At 50.9% G+C, this 23,031-nt stretch overlaps 1 protein-coding gene across 3 annotated transcripts in view; it reads left to right on the forward strand.

Moving 5' to 3' along the window:
• Positions 1-23,031, forward strand: part of BCAR3 (BCAR3 adaptor protein, NSP family member) — a 188,138-nt gene that overhangs the window by 40,793 nt on the left and 124,314 nt on the right. The window contains exon 1 of one of the 3 annotated variants that reach the window (XM_072968185.1): positions 20,554-20,656. The exons of the other annotated variants lie outside the window; for them this stretch is intronic. The gene's annotated coding sequence lies outside the window, so the exon portion shown is untranslated. Of the gene's footprint in view, positions 1-20,553; positions 20,657-23,031 lie in introns of those variants that run through there. 3 annotated transcript variants of the gene reach the window in all.

Consider the following 23,031-nt stretch of genomic DNA (forward strand, 5'->3'; position numbering starts at 1 on the left):
ATCCTTTGAGCTCTGCCTTTACCTTGGGAACTTTATTTTTAACCAGCTATTTTATGATTATGCACTTCTTCATGTGCTTAAAAAAAGGTAATCTGTTCTTCCGTGGGAGCCCTCCTTCACAGGCACCTCCCTCTCCATGTGACCCACGTTTGCCTCAGCCTTGGTCCAGGTGGGTTTCACAGGCCAAAGCAGGACTTACATTAGCAGACGAGTTTGGATCTTTTGCTCCATGTTGATGGTTTAATTTCGGACCTTACCTGCACTTTGTATAGACTCAGTTTGTATGTTCCATGACGCCTCTGCTTCTTTACTTTTCATGTATTAATTCAATGCTCTCAAAAGCAAAATCTACATCCAAGATATTTTAGTAAACCATGTATTCCATTTAAAAAGAAGTTACATTTTTTTAGATAATCAGCCTGAGGATAAATGGCCAAAGATTCGTGAACTGGAGGGGGGAAAACAAATCTTCTCTCATGTTGTATTTTATGTTTATGAATGAGTCTGAGATATTGTGATTTGACTTTACAGTCCCCTTATAGTATCTCCACCCTAGATCCTTTAGATCCATGAACTGTCTTTCTGAAAAGAATTATATTTCCAAAGAATCACATGGTGATGTTAACCTTGAGTGATTCAGAGATGCTTCATAGGACAGGATAAACGTCTGATGAGCTTGAGTCTCCTCTCTTCTGGTAGGAAGCTGTTTCTGAAGCTTCATAACCTAAGAGGAAACTTACGGTGTTCATCTCTTCCAAATCCCTCTTTTAAATAGGAAAAGGTGTGAGTCTGACTGACGGGGCTGGAGAGGACCCTGCAGGGCCAGGCCAGGTAGAGGGGGTGTCTCATTTGGTGCTTGGACCCTTGGGGACTTTTTCAAACCAGCCTATAACCTAGAGTGTAGTGAAAACCCATATTCCCAAACTCTTTTCCCATAAAGACCTGGTAAAATGCCACATTGGTCTCAATTTCGCATTTTGTGTTGCTGCTTTGCAGGGATCTCAGATACTAACCCCGCTGATGGAGGGTTCTGGGTACAGGACAATCACCCTCTGCAGCTGCTGTTTGCATGAGGCAGATGTCTGTGGAGAAATGATCATGGCTGCAGGTCAGGGGCCGGAGAGGCCTCCTTTGGCAGAGCCCAGTTGGTATTGGGGCCTTCTGGAGTTGCTGCCCCAGGAGAGGTCAGGCAGGAGGGGACAGGAGACCTCTTTACTTCCCCATGGACCTTTTCTGGGGTTCAAAGTCTTGGAAAAGGTGATGCAGCTGAAGGACAGTGAGGGCTCCCTTGGGGCAGGAGAGGGCGATGGGAGCCATTGGCCGTGATCCCAGAGGGTGACAAGAGCAGCCTGGCTGTCACAAGGGCTTAGGAAAAGCTGTTCTAACGCCATGGCAACTGCTGAAGGCATTTTGCAAAGCTCAGGTCTTTCCAACCAGACTCTGCTTTCCAGTCCCCTTTCATTCTCTGCCCACCCCCACCCTTCAGGGCTGCTCTCTCTGTCCCCACGGCTTTGTTGACCTTTCAAAGCTCCCCTGGCACTGAGCGCGTTATCTGGAAGCAGGTTTTACCCAGGGCCCCGTCCTGGGCCACCGGCCCTGCTAATTTTGCCTCCACTCGGTGAAGCTGGTTCTGTGAATCTCTTTCTTTCCCTTACGTACACTCACTGTTTCCTTTCTCTTCTCTCTTTCTCACTTTCCCTGGAGAGGAACCTCTCTCCTGGGCCTGCTGACAGTGGGGAGATGTCACCTGCCCAGGAGGCTTGCCCTTCCCAGCCCTGTCTCCCAGCTCTGCCTGCCAGGCCCACTGCTCAGCTCCGGGAGGCCCCGGGGAGCCTCAGCTTCTATGGGCCCTGGGAGCTGGTGGCAGAGCCCTCACTGCCTTCTTGGCCGGGATGGGGTGGGGGCAGGCGAGGAGAAGGCTCTCAAAACATAGAGCCTGAGAGGACTGGCCCCTCCACCCCTGCCCTGCCCACGGGGCTGAATAAGACTATTTGTGAAGAGATGCTGGATGTTGACTGTCCACACTCCACCCGAGCTAGAGAAGGAGTGGAGAGTAGGTTGTTGAACCTTCTTGTGCAATCTTTCAGCCATGAACCGTGTCTGAGGCCGAGAAAGTTGTTTTGATTAAGGTGGCACCTGAAAAAAATTTTTTAGTATCTATTATTTATTTATATAAGACACAGGCTTCCCACTGGCGTTTCCATCCCATTTAGAATGTGTTTTTATGGCTGAGCCCCTGACCTTTCACCTCCTTCCTTCCTAACCTACTCCCCACCCAGTAAAGCAGGTCATTGGAGGACTGAGCGGGCCCCGTGGCTTTCCCCTGGCAGGGAGCTGGTGCTGGATTTCTCCCAGGCTGAAAAAAAAGAATAGATCTAGATCTACAGAAAAGTTGCAAATCTAGTGCCAAATTCCCTTTTACCCCTCGCCTAGTTTCCCCTGTTGTTAACATCTTGCATCACGAGGAACGTTTGTCACACTAAGAAACCAACACCAGAATATGACTATTAACTAAGCCCCACCCTTTGTTCAGATTTCACTAGTTTCCCCCCAGTGTTCTTTTCTGCTCGAGGATCCCAGCCAATACTGCACGTTGCATCCACGCATCCTCACTCCCCTCTGGCCTGTGGGGGTGTCTGACTCTCCCTGTTTGGATGACCGAGGCAGTTTTGAGGAGTACTGGTCGATATTTTGTAGAACGTCCCACGATTTGCGTTTCCTGCTTTTCTCACGGCTGGACTAAGGGTATGAGTTTGGCGGAGGAAGACCACTGAGGTGAAGCACCATCTCATCACAGTAAACCAAGGTACCCGTCCGTCATCAGCGTGGCTTGTCGCTGACGCTAACCTGGATCACTTGACCGAGTGATTGTGTTTCCCCGTTGTGAGGCTTGTCTTCCCCCCTTTTCCATGCTGTACTCTTGGGAGGCAAGCGCACCCTCAGAGCAGGCAGGGGACGGAGGAAGTATCACGTACATTATTTAGAATCTGTTGTAGGGAAGATCCCAGAGATGCAGGTCAGAAATTCCCCCTAGAACTTACCGGAAGGCCAGTGGTGCTGGACGCATGGGCTTTGTGGGGCTGGTCACGCAGACCCCAAGGAGAGCATCTCATGGGGCCATACCCTGTGTGTCTTTAGCTCCTGGGTATAAGGGTGAGCAGTCTGGAGATACACACACACACGTAACCACTGTTTAAAACCACTGAGTCATTCAAAACCATTGAGCAAGTGTCCATGAGTACACAGTACTCTGCTGGGCACTGAAGGAGGCAAAGGGTGGTAAATGAGACTTAATTGAGACCCCAGGTGCTGCAAGGGGAGATTATGTGTAATTCAATAAATATCTCTGCCCGTCAGCCCAGTGTCAGGAGCTGATGAAGCAGCAGTTGTCAGTGTGATGAAGAATAAAAAGGGAAGCTCAAGGTCTGTTGGGGGTTAATTCAGGGGTGTCAGCACAGGCCTCTCTGTGAAAGTGGGGTTTCGGTTGAGACGCCAAGGATGAGCAGGAGGGAGTCAGGTGTTCGGCGGGGGGAGCTCCGGGGAGAGAAGTTCACTAGGCAGAGAGGGCAGGACGCGTCAAAAACAAACTAGCGTCAAGAGAGACATCTGAGAGCTGAGAGACGGCCGGTGTGTCCGGAACGGAGAGAGGTGCTACCTAGAGAGAGAGCTCTGAGTCCTGGAAGAGTCGCACGGTGACTTAGTGGACAAGATAGTTCTGCCTCCTTGAAGTGAGCCCGTTCTGTAGACTTCAACACACAAAGCTTGGGGACGTTTGACAATAGATTTATACCTCAAATACTCTGCTAAGTGTATGTGCAAACTACCTAAAGCTCAGGTGTTTCAGGCGTTAAGTGTGCAGTAGAGAGAAGGCTAGAAAGACCGGGGTGAGGTGTGTGGTGGCGCACGCCGACGTGCCCCAGTTTCCCGTTTCTGGATCGAGGCTCTCATCCCCCCTGAGGCTGGGAGGGTGGCTGCCAAGGGCTCCCGCTGAGACAGCTCTGAGGGGCCATCCCGGCCTCGCTGCTCCAGGACAGGCGGGGCCCCCGTCCCAGCTGCGGCTCGGTTCAGCCTCCCCGCTGCCCAGCCCGCTGCCCGCCGGCCCCGCAGGTGGGGGCTGTGAGCGCGCCGTCCAGCCCGCTGTGCGCACCGCTCTGTCCGCTGCTTTAGGAGGTACTGGTCTCCTAGGCCTGCGGTAACAAACTACCGTAAATGGTGCTACTTAAAACAATAGAAACGTATTCTCTATCCCTTCTGGAGGCCAGAAGTTGAAATCAAAGTCAGCAGGGCCACACTCCCTCCCAAGGCTCTAGGACGCAGCCCGCAGGACATCCGTTTGCAGGGGTCAGTTATGATGGCAGCCCTTTCTTTGTAAACGTCCCCAGCCTGCAAGGCCGGACAAGAGCCCCGCCACCGGCAACCGGCTGTCCTCACTCGGGGGTCCTCTGCTCCCCTCTAGACGTTCCTATTTGTACCTTGGCTGAGCCCCCAGGCACCAGCTGAAGCCCAGAGAGGTCCGTTCCCAGACCTTGCTCATCACTTTATCGCCACCCACGCTGTCTGTCCAAAGCCCCCTTCCCCCCGACGGGGGGGGGGGGTCAGTCAGGTCCTGCCAGCGCTACAGGACAGAGGCGCTGCCGTGCGGTCCCCAGAGGGAGGTGGCCCAGTGGCTCCTCCTTCACAATGGAATGTGACTTCCCTGTCCAATTAGAGACCACACAGGATGAAAGATGCCAGCAGGGCGGCCCTTGCAGAATGAAGACCCATCTAGGATACCAGGAAGAGCAGCGGGAGGCCCTGCGTTCCAGGCCCACCTGCGTAAGACTCCTGGCCTCCTACACCCGCGTCACTCAGCCTCTCCCTCCTTTGTCCGCCCTCGAGACGGCACTCAGGGTCCTGTCTCGGACAAGCTCACTTCTCCGGGCATGTGGGTGGGGCCCAGCGTCAGCCTCCCGCAGCTTGTCGTTCCTGTGGCTTGAGTGGCAGAGAGAGACAGACGTGCCAGGCTTTTGAGACAAAAATAACAGTCAAACAAACTGACACCAGGCAGGAAGTGGATATCCGTCGTTAAAGATCGGCATTCCTTTGGGAGCACCTCCCAGGAGAGCTGGCGGGAGGCCGGGGCCTCAGGATCCGGGGGCACTGATGGGCTCTCAAGGCACGAGAGCTGCAGTCACCAGTGGAGCCCCCGGGCCCTCCTGGTGGGGAGGGCGCGGCCTGGGGACCGCCCGCACGGCACTCCGTCCACGCAGGGGGCCGTGTCTGCGGCCGTTTGCCTCCCTGCCAGTGAGTGGCTTGGCCAGGGGCACTGGCGTGTGTTTTCTGTTTCTAATCTCACCACAAGGCCAACAATCCTGGCTGATACCTAGCATTCTGCTGGGAGCTTCGTGCTTCCAGAAGCACCTTGTTCCCAGGAACAAGTCAGTGCTGGGGAAAATTGTGTTTTTCCAGCCACACCTCGGGGGCTGCTCTGGGACTGGAGTCTGGTGCCTCCTTTCCCTCATCCAGGGGCTCTGACATCCTGCTGGGGGACTGGAGATCTGCCCCAAGCCTCTCATCACGGCTGCTTCTTTGTTCTTCAGGCCGTGACCTTCATTACCTCATCGCAACCCCACCCCCCAAACTACTTGAATCCCCCATTCTTTTTCCCCTTTCTGGGCTGCAGCGAGGGTTTTACTCTCAGGGTCCTAATCCTGTTGCTCTTGTGTGTGACTAATTCCCTCCCCTCCCCCCGGCTCCCAGCACAGAGGAAGGGGCCTGTTTGCCCGGCCAGGGGGTCTGCGTCCCTTGTTGGCAGTCAAAGCCCAGACGCATTCCTGCGGTGACTTCCTGCCCTGAAAGCCAGCCCTGGACGACAAGCGTCCTCTGTTCCCTCTCGGCCGCCAGCCCCTGGTACCAGGACCCCTGCAAGGGGATCTAGGATATAGAAAGTAGTAAGTCGCCCTTCCAGCCTGCCAGCGTCTGGTGTGAGGGCAAGCTGTATTGTTGTTGGGACAATAGGACTCCTTGGAGAAGCAGCAGTGGCTCTCGGGTGGCCGCCCGCGGTGAAGGGTGTGCGAAGGTGACAAAGCGCAGGACGGAGGCCTTATTATCCTCAAAGCACCCGCAGACCCCTGCGGGTCAGTGCGGCTGCCTGATTTCTGAAGGGAAAAAGCACATAATTATGGTATTGTTTGACTGCCAAGAATTCTGGGTTAATCTCAGTTTTATTTTGACTGCTACCTAAAATAGCCTGTCCCCGAGGACAGCAGCAAAGGCCAGGAGGCCAAAAACAAAGTGACAGGCCCGAGATCCAAGCAGGCCCTCCTCGGGAGTCCCAGACCAGGGTGCAGGGGAGGCTCACGAGTGCGCTGGCTCAGGCACAAGGAGCCAGGGTCACCCCCTCCCTTACAGAGGCCTTCCTTTCAACACTGGCCTGGGGCTGCCCTCTGCCTCACCGGACCTGGCCTGCGCCTGTGGAAACAGCAGTGGTGATCAGTCCCCAGCACACTCTTTGTCCCCAGACACATTCAGGGCAGTCCTGAGGTCCTTTGGAGTTTTGCTTCTGTGGTCTGGGGAAGACAGGGGGAATTGGAATGACCGCTGACGCTGCAGACGTGTTTCGGGCCAGGTGGCTCTAAGTGCTGCTGCCTGCCTCCTCCCAAGGAGGCCTGTGGTCGGTCCTCGTGCTGTCTTCCATCCTGCCCAGCGCCGCGCAGCTGGGAGGTGGTGGAGACGGAATTTGAACCCAAGGAGTCCTAGCTCCAGGGGTGGCCCCCTCCTTGCTTTCCCACAGGGCCTCCCAGGAGGTGAGTGGTCACAGCGCTCAAACACTCTGAAAGAGCAGCTCCCGCTGGAGTCTGGGAGAGATGCGCTTGGTTCATTAGTGGAAAAGAACGGGCCTGGGGAGTGGAATGCCTCCTTCTTGGAGCACATCGAGAACCTTCCTCAGATATCCTCTCTCACTCTCAGATCAGCAGACAGTTACTGAGGGCCCACTCTGTCCCTGAGGTCTCTGGGCCGCCAGGCAGTGGGTCTCTATGAGTTCAGTGTCGTTAACGGGAGAATCACAGTACAGGGCCATGTGGGCTCTTATGGAGAAATGCTTCCTATGTGCAGTCAAGGAGGGCTTCCCAGAGGAGGGGTCATTCAGGTTTGATCTTAAAGGATGTTGAGACTCTTCTGGGTGGACAAAGTGGACTCTGTGGGCAGAGGGAGCAGCACAGACAGGCCACTGCTGTGCTGCTGTATCCGCCAGACTCAAGACGCTCCCGAGGGTTCTGAGCCACCAGCTCTGGGCTCCCGTCTGCAGGGCACGGCAGGAACTAAGTAACCGCCCTCCTCCCCGCCATGGCTGGCTCCCGCTGTGCTGACTTCAGAGGAGCCTTCCCTACCCTTCCTTCCTGCCCCACCTAAGTGACTCTGAAATGTTTCCAGCCTGAGGCATCCCTGAACTTCTAAGGCCTCCAGACCTGCCAACCCAGCCATGTGCAGTGGCTGCTAGCAGGGGTCGGCGTGGTCTCAGCCAGCAGCACCCAGGCCGCTGCCTCAGGCCCTTTGCAGCTGTCTGATGCACTCCCAGTGCCCCCAGCAGCCACGCAACAGGGCCGGCGGTGACCTGAGAGCACGGGGAAAGGCCAGAGCCTTTTTCTCCTCCTAAGCGAGGGAAAGAGGTAAAAGGAAAGCTGCAGGGCCGGGCCCCAGGACCAGCGTGTGGGGAGTGGGTGGGGGTGCTGCCCTTGTTCCTCAGGATGTCCTTTCCTTTTCTACCTTTTGTTGTCCGTTTAAAGGAATTCTGAATTCCTTTCCTTTTTCTAAAGTGCATTTACTGACATATAGTCAGTTTACAATGTTGTGTCAGTTTCTGGTGCACAGCACAACGCTTCAGTCATGCGTGAACATACGTATATTCGTTTTCGTAGTCTTTTCCACCAGAAGTTACTACAGGATATTGAATACAGTTCCCTGTACAGTGTAAACTTGCTGTTTATCTATTTTGTATATATTGGTCAATATCTGCAAATCTCAAACTCCCAGTCTATCCCTTCCCACCCCCTCCCCCTACTGGTAACCATAAGTTTGTTTTCTACGTCTGTAAGTCTGTTTGTTTTGTAAATAAGTTCGTCTTTTTTCTGTTTTTTACAGATTCCACATATGAGCGATCTCATATGGTATTTTTCTTTCTCTTTCTGGCTTTCTTCACTTAGAAAGATGATCTCCAGTTCCATCCATGTTGCTGCAAATGGCATTATTTTATTCTTTTTGTGGCCGAATAGTATTCCCTTGTATAAATATGCCACAGCTTCTTTGTCCAGTCATCTGCTGATGGACATCTAGGTTGTTGCCATGTCTTGGGTATTGTAAATAGTGCTGCTGTGAACATTGGGGTTCCTGAATTCCTTTTATTGGGGGGAGAAAAACAAAGGCAGGCCAGAGTCACGTTCTGCGCCTGTGGAGATGCAGAAGCGAGGAGCAGCCTCCGGCACCGGCCCTGACTGGTGTCCACCAGGCATCGTGGCCCAGGGAGGGGACTGACTAAGTGACGGCTCGGCCACCCAGGGAAGGCAGGCGTGTTCGAAAGGGGCTCGTTCTGAATAACAGAAGTCACTCCTCGAAACGCTGTCCCCCAGAAGCTTCACGGGTTTTGAGAGCTCTGTGCCAGGAACTGGGGATGGAGACCAAATGTATGTTTCTTACGGTATCATAATATCACAGGAGGGCTTCCCTCGGGGGACAAGGGCTCACGAACCAGGAAAGGTTGCGGCTTTTATACATAAACTATCACAGTGCCTGGCACTTCGTAGGCTTGCAAAGACGACAATAGCTGTTATCATTATTACGGATTTGGGGAATGAGTGGGTCATTTGAAGTGTGGCGTGTATTGCAGGGGGAGAAAAGGTAGTGTGGTGGCAGCCTCCAGGGAGCTCCCAGTGATCCCAGCTCTTGGCATTCACACCTTTGTATGGCCAACACTGTTCCACAGTTGACCTGTGCTGACCAATAGAGGACAGCCGTGCTGTGAGCAGTGCCATGGAGAGGCCCCCATGGTGAGGAATCGAGGCCTCCAGCCACCAGCCGGTAAGGAACTAAGGAATCTTGTCAACAGACACATGAGTGAGCTTGATAGCTGATCCTCCTTACATGACCGCAGCCCCAGCCAACAACTTGACAGTAACCTGGGGAGATACCCTGAGCCAGAGCCACCCAGCTAAGCTCCTCCCAAATTCTGACCTTCAGAGACCGTATGAGATGTTTGTTGTTTTAAGCCACAGTGTTTTAGGGTGATTTGTTGCCCAGCAAAAGAAAGCTAATACAAGTTTTGCAGTAGAAGCTGTCAGTGCCTCTTCACCTACTTCAGAGCTTACCTGTAGCTTGGACAGTTCCTTTAAATGCTCTATCAGTCAGCTTTTGCTGCGTAACAAACTATCCCAAATTCAGTGGTTCAAGGAAACAATTTAAGAAACAGATTCACAGACATAGAGAACAAACTTTCAGTTACCAGCAGAGAAAGGGGAGGAGGAGGGATAAATTAGAAGGTCAGAATTTGCAGATACTAACTACTATGTATAAAGCAGGTAAACAACAAGGTTTTACTGTATGTATAGCACAGGGAACATATTCAATATCTTGTAGTAACCTATAATGAAAAAGAATATATATATGTGTGTGTGCATAACTGAATCACTATGCTGTACACCAGAGACTAACACAACATTGTAAATCGACTATACTGCAATTTTAAAAAAGCATATAGAATTTAAATTATGATTATGAGCTCAGTAATTTAGGCTGGGCTCATCTGAGTCATCCTTCTGGGCTGAGCTGGACTCACTCAGGTATCTCTGGTCAGCTGGCAAGCTGGCTGGGGGCACTCAGCTGGCTGACTCCTCTCTGCCCCATGGGGCCCCCTGTCCTCCAGCAGCCCCGCCTGGCCTTCGTCGCACAGTGGCAGCACAGCTCCACGAGGGGAAGAGCAGATGCTGAAAGGTCTGCTGAGGCCCAGGCCAAGACCCTCTCTAACCTTGCAGCCTCTGCATCCCATTCCCCAAAGTGCCATCCCAGATGCAGGGGGTAAAGAAGCAGATTCCACGTCTTGATGGAAAGAACTGCGTAGTGTTGTGGCCACTTTTGTGTTCTGTCCAGTCCATCTGCAGCTTCCCTGCTCAAGTACCCGCACCTCCCAGCTTGAGTGCATTCTCCGGGCAGCCGTAAGAAGCCCGTTCAGCCCTTGTGTGAAGCAGACCCAGAGGGCTGAGGAGCTGATGCCCTCGGGTCAACTGGTGAGGAAGGGAGCTGGTGATAAACTCCCCAGCCTCCTCCCTTGGTCAGAATATGCTAACGTGTGTCTCCACAGCCTCTCAGAGGGACAGGGGAGATTGAACCCAAGTTTCCCACAGTGGTCACCAGCCCGTGATGGCCCCTTTACTGGCATTCCCCCCGTGCCTGTCTCTCGCACCCCCACTGCCTTAGCGCGCACTGGGGGTCACCTCCCTCGAGGGGTCCTACACTGCTTGCATCCAAGTCCTACCTAAGGCTCTGCTTCTGTGGAAGCCTCCACTAGGTACGTGATGCTAGATCACCCCTGACCTCACAGGCCTGGCTAAAAGCTGCAGTTAACTCTGTAAGTGACTGGGCTTCTGAGGGTTTTAAGCAGGAGAAATCTGTGTTTTAGAAACAGAATTAGTGGCGGTGTAGAAACTAACACCTGGTTCTACCGACTTCCAGGCCAGTGCTCTTAAGTTAACTCTGTATTGTTTCAAGCTTTGGATGTAAGAATATACAGATCTTTTTTTAAAAAAATTCATTGATTTTTGAATAGATACTAAATACATGTGTTGCAAAATTAGAAAAGCACGAAAGGTCAGACCTATTTTTATAAGCACCTTCACTGCCAGAGGAGCATTTGAATAACCATTGTTTCCCACGGGTTTAGGCCACAGTGGAGCCTGAGTCCTCCAGTGGCTGCTCCGGGCCTGCCTCTCGCCCCCCCGGCCCTGTGGCCTGGCCTGCCGGCCTCCCCGCTCCTGGGAAGCACGCTACCACTCTCGGTCCAAAGGAAACTCGGCGGTGTCGGCAGCTGTCAACATCCTTGGCGGAAGCCATCTTTGCTCCTTGTCACCACAAATAATTGCAAGTGGGCTGAGTCCTAGTCATATGCATTAAGGTTTGTGGCTTGTTCTGACAGAAGTCTGAAACGTGCATAGTGAAGGCCAAGCCTGCAGTTTTGTGGGGTTTCTTCCACATATAGTTGACTTACAATATTGTGTTAGCTTCTGGTGTACAGCAAAGTGACTCAGTTATACATATACATACATATTAGTTTTCATATTCTTTCCCATTATGGTTTGTTACAGGATATTTAGCATAGTTCTCTGTGCCATACAGTAGGACCTCATTGTTTATCTGTGTGCACAGTAGTTTGTATCTATTAATCCCAAACTCCTCATTTATTTCTCCCCCAGCGCCTTTCCCCTTTGGTAACCATAAGTTTGTTTTCTGTATCTGTGAGCTTGTGTTTGTTTCATAAATAAAATTAATTTGTGTCATATTTTAGATTCCACATATAAGTGATATCATATGATATTTGTGTGTCTCTGTCTGACTTACCTCACTTAGTATGATAACCTCTATGTCCATCCACGTTGCTGCAAATGGCATTATTTCATTCTTTCTTGTGGCTGAGTAGTCTACCACTGTGTATATATACCACATCTTTATCCAGTCACTGTCAATGGGCATTTAGGTTGTTTCCACGTCTTGGCCATTGTAAACAGAGCTGCTGTGAACATTTGGATGCATGTGTCTTTTCGAATTAGAGCTTTCTCTGGATATATGCCCAAGAGTAAGATTGCTGGGTCATATGGCAACTCTATTTTCAGTTTTTAAGGAAGTACCACACTGTTCTGTAGTGGCTATAGCAATTTACATTCTCACCAACAGAGTGCAGGAGGGTATCCTTTTCTCCACACTGTCTCCAGCATTTGTTATTTGTAGACTTCTTGATGAGGCCGTTCTGACCAGTGTGAGGTGGTGCCTCCCTGTAGTTTTGATTTGCGCTTCTCTCATCATTAGTGATGTTGGCATCTTCTCATGTGCCTGTTGCCACTGGATGTCTTCTTTGGAGGAATATCTATTTAGGTCTTCTGCCCATTTTTTGATGGAGTGTTTGTTTTTTTGTTAGTAAGTTGTGTGAGCTGTGTGTATATTTTGGAAATTAAGCCCTTGTCGGTCACAGTGTTTGCAAACATTTTCTCCCAGTCCATAGGTTGTCTTTTCATCTTGTTTATGGTTTCCTTTGCTGTGCAAAAGCTTACATTTGATTAGGTCCCATTTGTTTATTTTTGCTTTCATTTCTATTGCCTTGGGAGACAGACCTAAGGAAACGTTGGTACAATTTATGTCAGAGAATGTTTTGCCTGTATTCTCTTCTAGGAGTTTTATGATGTCAGGTCTTATTCAAGCCTGCAACTTTTATGGGGAAAGGAAGAGATAATGATTCATAAAACCTCAGGTCTTTAAATTTCTCCAGAAGAGCTGCCATCTGTCCCTAACGTGGGAGAAGGAGTGCTCTTGGGTTAGTTGCCCTGGATCAGCCAAACCATCTGCATTTATTTAGATCAAGCCCCATACACAGTTTTTGAAGATCTGCCGTGGGCCAGGGCTGAGCTCAGCTCTCTGGGGTGTTCCAGTAACTGGGAGCCACCAGCTCAGGCACTCACGGAGGCAGACTGGAGAGGCGGCAGGTGCGGCAGCTCTGGGAGCCAGGCAGCTCTCCTGGGAACCCCAGCCCTCCTCCCGGACGGCTGAGAGCTCCTGGGCACCTCAGCTGGTCCCCCCAGGACCTCTGTTTCTCTGCCTTTAAAATGACCCTGATTACTGCACAGGGACAGGTGAAAATCCCAAAGAGGGTGTTTGTCATTTTTCCCTTAAGAAATGTACAGCCTGCTCGAGGAAAGAAGGTACACCAGAGAAAGTAAAGCAGACATTTCTAAAAGCGGTCGTCAACAGTTCAAAACAAACAAACGGAAAGACAAGGATGAGAAAAGAAAAGATGAATCGAATAGAGAAAGAGAAGAGAAGAGAAGAGAAGAGAAGAGAAGAGAAGGAGATCCAGGGGTGATGAATTGCCAGATGTATCCCACTGCTGGGGCTAGAATAAGTAGCAGCACACTTCAGGCTGTGTGGCTTAAAGCCCCCAGCATTTGTTTTTCTTATTCTCCTCACAGTTCTGGAGGCTGGAAGCCCGAGGTCAAAGCGTCAGCCGGGTTGGTTTTTTCTGAGGTCTCTCTCCTCGGTTTATAGACGGCCGTCTTCTCCATGTCTTCACGTGGTCTTCTCTCTGTGTTTGTCTGTGTCTTAATCACCTGTTTATAAGGACACCAGTCACATGAGATTAGCATCCACCCATATGACTCATTTTACCTTAATTACCTCCTTAAGGCCCTGTCTCCAAATACTGTCCTGTTAGCAGGTACTGGAGGCTGGGGCGTCAACACCTAAATTTTGAGGGAACACCATTCAGCCTATAACAGGAAGCATACTGTTTGCTGTAGAAGCTGAGCAAGAGAGCAGAGCAAGGAGGGAGAACAAGGAGGCGCTTCTGTTTGTGATTTGATCTAGTCTTAACTGCGATGGAGTCGCAGTGCCTGGCACATGGTGGTCAAGCAATAAAAATTCGTTGAATAAGTCTTCGAATAAATGAATAACTGAATAAATATTTTATATGGTTTTTGTCATTGGACTTTATAAAAGGCTCCTAGAGAAGAGTATACAGAGATGAAAAACGGGCAAAATAGGTGGCTTTCATATTGGAAAAAGGCTTTTTGTTTCAAGAACACATTTTGATCTGTAAAAGCAAACATCAAAAATGGATGCGACAGACGTTCATAAAAATATCAAGGTCACAGCTGACACTGTTACCATCTTTACATCTTTACAAATACCGTGTTGCTAGAAGTAGACCGAGGACAAGCTCTGAACCTGGTGAGGCTTCAGGACATATGCACAGAAAAGAAAGAAACAGAGTCCTATCTGTGATCAGTTCACTCAGAGGATTTCTTAGACCTTAAGACACTAGAGGCTGAAACCATAACTAAGGGAGGATTCAGTGAATTCACGGGAGGCTGATCTCAGCACAAGTTACTTCAGGTTCCCGTGGGATTTTGACTTGGATCATGGATCTAGCCAAGTACCACATGTCTGTAGTTTTGGTTGTCTTTGGCAGGCAGTTAACTCGGTTTATTTATTAATGTATTTTTAGAGGAGGTACACGGGGATTGAACCCAGGAGTGCACGCACGCTAAGCAGGCGCTCTGCCACTGGAGCCACACATTCCCCCTCATAGCTTTACGTTCCTCCAGGGGTTATTTAATAACCAGGACGCTGCAGTCAGTAAGGTGATGGCCCTGGGGGACCCCCACTCTAGAGGAAGGCAGATATGTGAAGAGATAAATTGCAGCTTATTGAGGTAACTTCCCTAATAAAAGTACAATTAAAGTGCTTTATAACCTCAGTTTTCTTGTGACTATAACTAAATGGACAGTCTGTGCATTAAAGGGACTTGACGATATTTGACAAACAAATAAGTGGATAAGATACCTGATAAATGGATAAAAGATACTGAGAGCACAGACTCAACGCTCCATGTCCTGTGGGTTACTAGCACAAAACCTACCTATTTACTTTTGGACTGAAAAAGAAATTGAAGCTATAAAAATTGTCTTTATCATTTTTTAACTCCCCCTTTTCCACTTGCATTTTAGAATTTCCTGTGAACTCAGAAAATGTTTGTGGGTAAATAGATGAAAATTGAATAAATAAATAAGAGAATAATTTTTTGCTTCCAGAACTGGGCAGAGTTTTCCTGTAGAAATTTGTTAATCACTGAAGGATTGTTGTATTCAGATTCATCAAGAAGCCATTTCTGAGGTCTCTTTGTGTGGAAGTCCTGGAAGCTGTCTTGATTCGCTAAAGAGAAAATGGCATTTCAGTTCCTGGAACCATTGCTTGTGAGTTTTTTAATCCACATTAAATTCTACAGAGTGGGAAGTTCTGCAGAATTGCGAATGGAGGCCGAAGGTTGTACTGACTGAATGCCGATTTCAGCAGCGCCCACTGGAGAAGGGAATCTGCCGTCAGTGATTCCTCCCTCTCTCCCTGCACCGGGATGAGGGCGTTTCAATCTGCATGTTGCCCAGGAAGGCCGTCTCTCTGAAGAGACTCAGTGTAATTACTCGGCCCTGGCATTCTTGCTGACCTCACTAGAAATTTGGTGACTGGAGGGCAGAGGTCCAGGGAAGAATGTGGGACCAGGAATTTGGACATCATTAAATGATTTTTCCTTATGAGAAGCTTAGTCAAGGTTCAACACTCATGTGAAATAGTTCTGTGGCTCCGTGAAGTTCTCTCCCCATCTCTCTCTCCCCACCCTGAGCCCCCATCCTCCCCTCAGTAACAGACGCGCAGACGAGACCCTTGAGTTGTCCAGTGGAGCAGCCATTAACCACATAAGACTATTTCAGTTTAAATTAGTTACAATTAAATACAATTTAAAATGCAGATTTTCAGCCATACTAGCCACATATCAAAAATTCTCAAACGCCGCATGTGTCTACTGGCTACTGTAATGGACAGAGCAGAGAACAGTTCCATCACCACAGAAAGACTCTCTTAGAGTCACAGACATAGAAAATAAGCTTACGGTTACCAGGGGGAAAGGGGGCAGGAAGGGATAAATTGGGAGTTCAGGATTTGCAGATACTAACTACTATGTATGAAATAGATGAAAAACAAGGTCCTACTGTACAGCACAGGGAACTATATTCAATACCTTGTAACAGCCTATAATGAAAAAGAATATGAAAAGGAATACATATATATAACTGAATCACTACACTGTACACCAGAAACTAACACCACATTGTAAACTGACAACATTTCAATTAAAAAGAAAAAAAAAAGAAAGTTCTGTTGAGCTGCACTGCCCTAGGGAAAAGGGAAGTGAAGAGCTGAGGAGGAAGGTGGTAATCTTTAAGAAAACACCAATAACCTGCAGAGCAGCCATATAGAGAGGGAAAGGAACATTCTAGCAGGAAGTTGCCACAGGACACACAACTAGGCAACAAGAGGAAGGAGGGTATAAAGTAGGGGAGAGGGTAACAGCTTTGGGACCAGAACCCAGGTTTCATCCAGGTCCTACCACCCACCAAGTGTGTAGCCATGAGCAAGTCATGGGAACTCTCTGAGCCTCAGTCTCTTCATCAAGGAAATGGCAGTAGTAGTTCTTATGCCATAGGGTTGATGTGAGAATTCATGAGACAATTAGTATAAAGTGCTTAGCATGCTACTTGACATATGGAAAAAGATCAAAAATAGTAAGACAGGTGAGGAGTATGAGGAGGGAGAGGAGAGGAGAAGGAGGTGGAAGGAAGGAAGAGAGGAAATAGAAGACAGCCAGCCTGGAAAGAAATGTCTGCGGACTAAAGAGTGGATCTGAGCACATTTACGGTGGCCGGAGGGCACAGTCAGTAGGACCAAGCAACAGCTGGGCTTCCAGACACCCGAGGGGCACAGAGGAGGCTCCTCCTGGCTCCAGGACGAGAGCGCTGAGCCAGGTGATGGCAAAAATCACCTGTGGTTGGCAGTCTTCCTGCCCACCTGTGGCAGCAGGAATTGCACTGCTACTTGGGGTTTACCTGTGCTCGTGTTTATGCCAGTGACTGTGTTAAGGGGCCCAGAGAGGTGTGGAACAGAGGTGGCTTCCCGGGGTCAGGCTGTATGAGCCACGGCCGGGGCTGGAGGGGCCAGGTGTCAAGGTGAGGTAGGGCATAGGGTGGAGGGAAGGGGGCGATGTTCCTCAGTGCCTGCCACCGTATTCTGCACTCACGTAACCAGTTGCACTCAAACCCTACAACACCTGTGAGGTAGGCACTCCCACTGTGTGGAAACAGAAACCGGGGCTCAGCCGGGCACAGGAACTTGCCAGGGGCCACCCGGCAGGTAGAGGGCAGGTTCAGGATCCAGGCCCCGGTGGGCCCAGCCGCCCCAGCTAACTCCGAAGCGGACGCCAGACACGCGGGCAAGCCCAGCCGGGTCAGCCGAGCCTGGTCCGGGTCAGCAGAGCTCCAGATGACCTGCAGACCCATGAGAAATAATAAATGAATACTTTTCTTAAGGCACTAAACTTTCAGCTGGTTTGTTTTATAACAAAAGCTATTTGATACATGAGCAAAATGGATACTGGCTCTCAAGAAGCTTCTGGTCCAATGGAGGAGACCAACTTCAATCACAAACTCCTACAAATATACGTTCAGGGCAAGGGAGTGATGGTCAAGCCAGCCGCCCACGATGGCCCCAGTGACCCCCACCTCCTGGGAGCCCTAGTGCGTCCCCTCCCACTCCGTACCAGGCTGCCCCGCTTGACCGATCGCGTGTGGCAGCAGGCACGACGTGTCACTTCTGAGATTAGGTTACAAAAGACGACAGCTGCTGTCGTGGGCTCCTCCTCTCTCTTTCTGATCATTCATTCTGGGAGGAGAAGCCAGCGTCTGTGCCCTGAGGACGCTCAGGCGGCCCACAGAAAGGCTCAGATCTCCACCAACAGCCCAAGCCGGAGAGGCCCGAAGTCTTCCAAGCGCCACGTGAGTCGGCTGGGGAGGGGCCTCCAGCTCCGGTGACGGGAGCCCAGGCTGACAGCTCGAATGTGACACCTTGCGAGACCCTGACTCAGAACCTTCCAGCTGAGTTGCTCTCAGATTCCTGACACAAAGAGACTGTGAGGTAACACGTTTCTGTCGTTTGAAGCTGGTAGGCTTAGGGGTACTTGTTACACAGCAGCAGGTAACTAACAAAAGGAGTTAAGTAGACGGAGCAGGGGGAGGAGGTGGTCGTTGCGGACAGATGGACGGCTGGAACAGCGTGGCTGTGGGGCAGGAGGGAACATAGCACACGTGAGAAGCTGAAGGAGGCCGATGTGGCAGGAGTTCAGAGAGCAAGTGTGGCCCCCCCTGAGCTGAAAGGCCAGGGGGGACCTGAGCCGTCAGGTGTGGCCTTGTGGCTCTTACTAAGAAGTTTCTTTTAGGAGCAACAAGAAGCCAGGTGACTGGGGACCTGCCCTGGGGTTCCCGGAAGCCCGGGTTCTTAGACTAGTGAGAAGGCGAGGGTGGCAGCGCAGCCCGAGGGCACCCTGTCCTTCCTTGGCCTCAGGCATGAAGGGTGACTGTGAGAACCGGGAAAACCCGTTAGAAACAGAGTGCGCTGTCCTCGGTGGGGGCCACGCCTCACCTTCCGCTGACGCCCACCCAGGCCCCCGGGGGCCCATGATGTGGTGGGATGACGGCGGGCGGCAGAGGGAAGCGGGAGTAAAAGAGGAGTGTGGGAAGCAGAGACAAGTGGCAGGAAGGAAAAGAGGGACAACTGAGGGGGAAGGGAGCGTCGGGAGGTGAGCGGGTCAAGGTCGCGGAGGGGGAGGGCGTGGGCGCCACGGGGCACCTAGGGAGTCCGCGGAAGGGTCCCTCAGCGAGCGTTAAGAGACGTAAACGGGGCGGGGGGAGGCTCTTTGAGACACTGGTGTTCAGGAAGCCTGGAAAACTCAGCCATGAAACTGTGTTAAGGGTTCAAGAAATGGGACGGTCACTGTGATGGGAAGTCAGCAGACTGAGAGTAGGGGGGGTAAGTGGGTCAGGGGAGCGGCTAACACTGAGCCGGAACGCAGGCACGGCTCAGGGGTTGAGTTCACAACCATCACTCAGGCTGCACTTCGGGGAAGTCTCAGCTGGCCCCGCCATCCTTCAGGGAAGAGTGACGAGGTTTGCAGCTGGCGGGGCAGGGCTTAGCGGGCTCCTAAGGCCCTGCGTGGAGTTCCCCGCTTGGCCCTGCTCGGATGAGGTCCCTCCAAATTAGTGACTTGGGGGTGTTAGTTCCCCTGCTCAGAAGTGCCCTTCAAGCGGCAAAGGAAGAGGTGGCAGAAACCTGCAGCAAGACGGGGACGGCCCCTCCAGCAGGTGCAAAGACACGTGGGGACGGAAGCCACCTCTTGGCCAGCCTCTCTTGGTTTTCAGCCCTCGCTCCCTGTCTCGCCAGGAATGGACTTGTACTATTTCAGTAATAGTGGGGTTCCTGGACTCTTATCTCATTCCTTTGTGGGTTGGTCGAGCTGGCCTAACCATTTTTTGTCTAGTGAAAAAAATCCAAAGTTATAAGTGGGGGCGGGGTGGGGAGTATAGCTCAGTGGTAGAGCATGTGCTTGACGTGCACGAGGTCCTGGGTTCAGTCACCAGTGTCTCTGTTAAGGGGTTAGAAAAAACTCAAGAAATAAATGGTTAAAAATATTTTTAAATAAAGATGTGAGTGTTCCCCAAACAGCTTTGCTGAGGGAAAGCAAAGCAAACACAGCATCGAGCAGATCTGTTTACTTTGCGACTTAATTATAGAAAGATAACGTATTTTGTCTTGTTTTGAAAATATGTATACTTGAAATGGAGATGTGAAATAATTGCTTGATGTTCCATCAATGAAAAAGATTCCACCGGGACCACGGTGTAGGAGAAAAACTCCAGTCCTTGCAGAGGAGGGTTGTGTTGCGTTGATCAGATAAAGAATTTTCTCCGCCAATCTAAAATCGTAAATGACAAATAGAATAAAAAAACAGTTTTTCCATCTAAACCGCCCTCTTTCTCCCCTTTCAATCGCTAGTCCAGGTGAGACCCCCTCCCTCCCCCTTGCTGTTCTGAGGGTGGTTGAGAGGGGGGCTTCCCCGGAACCCCTCACCACTGCCGGTCCTCATCTCACGCCAATAGCTGAAGACATCCTGGTACAGGGTCCCCTACAGGCCCTGAGGGAGGAGCTCTGTGTTCTGGGAGCCACTGCAGACACCTGGGCAGACCGCAGCTGCGCTCCACTGAAGCGCAAGGGACTCATTTTAAGACAAAGCGTGTGTCACAGTCTCGCTGCTCACTCAAAACCACTTCCCGGTTCGGCAGATTCATTGGTCTCTCCTTCCCCTGAGTGTGCTTTGAACAGACCACAGGCTGGGAGGATCAGAAAGAAGGGCAAAGAAATGCAGCTATAAATCAGTGTAGCCTCCCCAACTCCCCGGGTCAGGAAGCTGGTCCCACTGAAGGGACCAGGGAAACAGCCTCACCTCGGGGAAGGCCTGGGCTCCCTCCTGGGCCCCGCACTCAGGGGCCTCGGGGAGCCTGGGACGCCCCTCGCTCCTTCCCTCTCCCTGGCTTGGAGCCAGATGCTCTTGGAAGGGAAAAGCTCTGGCTTCATCCGGGCTCCCCAGCCCCACTTCTCTGAACACAAAGAGGACTTTTTTCAGGTTATCGTGGCTCTTCTCCTGGTGATTCTCTTCATTCCTTCTTCAAATGTGCAGTCAGTTCTCCTGATACAAGATGTGTGACCCCTGTTTAATAAGCCTGACGCCGGCAAGTTGATCCCCACAAGCGTCAGCAGAAAGCATCTGGGTGTCCTAATCACCGCCAGCTCTTGCTGAAAAACAGAACCAACAGCCTGCCAGCCTCCTGCCTGTGGGCTGGGCACAGCCCTGGGAGGGGCCGAGGCAGCCCCAGGACCCCGTGGTTCTTTGGAAAGGAAGCAGCAGTTCCAGGCAGTTCAAGTGTTTGGGGGCTTTACTGCAGTGCTCTTTCTCCTGTAGATTTCAGCGCGGTTTGTGACCAGGGTAAGTTACACGAGGGACTCTATGGTGGTGACACCGCAAAGATAGAAGGGGGACCTGAAACCGGTTTCTGTCAGTCAGAAGTTTCATTCGGCCAGCACAACTTCAGAATTTGCAACTAGGATTCTGTTTCTCTTTCAAGTTCTTTACATCTTCTGAGGGTAACAGGATGCTGGGGAGAAATTTTATGAGTTAAAAACATGGAGATGAAGAAGATCATGACACCTTGCCCAGGATGCACTTGTGGGGTGGATTCGGGAAAGGGGGATGTGAACCTGTGAGTGTTGGCGGGGAAGCCAGGCACAGCCCCAGACAGGCACCTTGGAAGTGAGGTTAAGATGGTTTGGGGATTCATCCTGCTTCCTGTTCTTTGACACACAGAGTGTTCACTTTAGCATCAGTCCCATCCATCAGAGTCCATGTGCAGCGTGTGGGGGGGCTTAATTGTTTTGTAAATCCCTGGAGCAGGGTGAGAAGTCTGCTCATTACTGAAGGTCAGGTTCAGGGGGTACTTACTCTCCACTCTAGTTCTACGCAAGTGAGCAGTAAAAGGAGATGCTTATCTCCTTCCTTTATCTGAGCAGCCCCTGGAGTTCCATTTCCTTCTTACAACCTCTGACTCAATGTCTGGAGGAATGCTCCCCCACCCCACCCCATCCTGTCTACGCATGCAATGTTCGTGACACCCTGCCCTCGGCACCTTGCGAAGCAAGCTCAGTTCACTGCTTCTGCACGCTGCCGTTTGCATCTTCGTTTGTTTTACGTACGTTGGTCGCCTGTTGTTTCGGGAAGATTTGAATCTGGCTGCATTGGCAAGGTCAGCTTTTGACCGTTCCCGGAAGGAAAGTAGAATGTTACAGCCATATGAGCGTGTGATATTATTATTTTTTCTTCTTGATGATAGCATTTGGCTAGTCATTAAAGCATGTGGTGGTGGTCACCCGTCAGCCTCAGCTTTGAATGATTCAGGCTTGGGAGTTGTCAGAATCATCTTCATCATCATTATAAGGCAGGATCACTTATCCTGGGGTATGTATGACTGTTACATTTGAATAATTGTCGTTTTTTAGTGCTGAATAATTTTTATTTTCTTGTTTTTATTACTAGAGTAACACACGGAAGACAGATAGTTTGGGAGATAGAAAAACACCCTTTTGGCATGTATACTTTTAGTATATTTTGCAATATATATTGGTTTTTTTTCCAACAATAATGGTATACTGTAGTTTGAGAGTCTGCTGTTTCACTTCGTAATAGACAATGAGTATGTTTCCACATCGCTGCTCTTGTATAGCAGACAAGCTGTTAACTATGGCTGTGTAGTGTTCTGTTATCCCGATTTTATATGACCAAGTCCCCGTCATCGGTTACTTTTCAAACATTTATGTAAGCACTTACCGTATGCCAGGTAGAGCTTTAAGCTCTGCATAGATATCACCTCATTCAACTCTCATAACAACCTGTGCAGTGAGTCCTGTCCCTGACCCCGTTTTTCGACGAGGAGCCCGTGGTTAAGCTCTTGTCCAGGGTCTCCCTGCTTTGTCAGTGGTGGGGGTCATTTTGCTCCTAATCACAGCCCTTTGCTTGCCACCCTCGACTTCCACTGAGAAGCAAGGACCTTCTTTACCTGGGAGAAAGGCTTAATCTACACAGGACTGCTCTGACAAAAAGGGAACCACTGTCCTGTGAGTCACTGTTATTTAGAATCAGACTGTCAGCTGCTGACCACAGACACAGAAGCGTCTGGGTGGCAGGGGCAGGGGCGGTGTTGGCCCAGCCCCGGGGGGCAGCCCCAGGAGGGCTGCAGGCCCAGGTCCCCCCAGCCCGAGGCCCGCCCCACAGGGCGCCACCTCGGGCAGAGCCACAGGAAGTGGCCCCAGCCAGGCCTGAGCTCCCCTCACTCCCTCACACCATGCTGAGAAGCCTGGAGGGGCTGCTGCGAGGACCAGAGCCAGCCCGGGAGGGGGGTGATGGTGAGGTGGGGAGCGGCCTGACTGGCCAGAGCACCAGCAGTGCCGAGCCAGCGGAAACTGGCCAGGCTGCGGGGTGGTGTGGTCCAGCCTAGGAAGTGACTTCTGGGGCAGTGCCCGGAGCCCAGGAACCCCCCGACTATGCTGCAGAGGCTCCAGGGCGGTGGCTGCAGGGCGGTTCTGGACCCTTATTTATCGTCGATGGCCATGAGTGGATCTGGCCATCTTTTGCTCCTACCCTTGCCCTGCCAGTAATGATGATCTGAGGTCATCGCTAATGGTGATAATTGTTCTGTTTTACTTACTTAATTCTAACTTACTGAGTTCTCAGAACAGCACTGTGAGAGAGAACAATAGTTAACAATAATTATCCTCACTTTAGGGATGAGGAAAGGGAGCCACAGAGAC

Source organism: Vicugna pacos, chromosome 9 (genome assembly GCF_048564905.1).
Source record: "Vicugna pacos chromosome 9, VicPac4, whole genome shotgun sequence".
Taxonomy (NCBI): Eukaryota; Metazoa; Chordata; class Mammalia; order Artiodactyla; family Camelidae; genus Vicugna; species Vicugna pacos.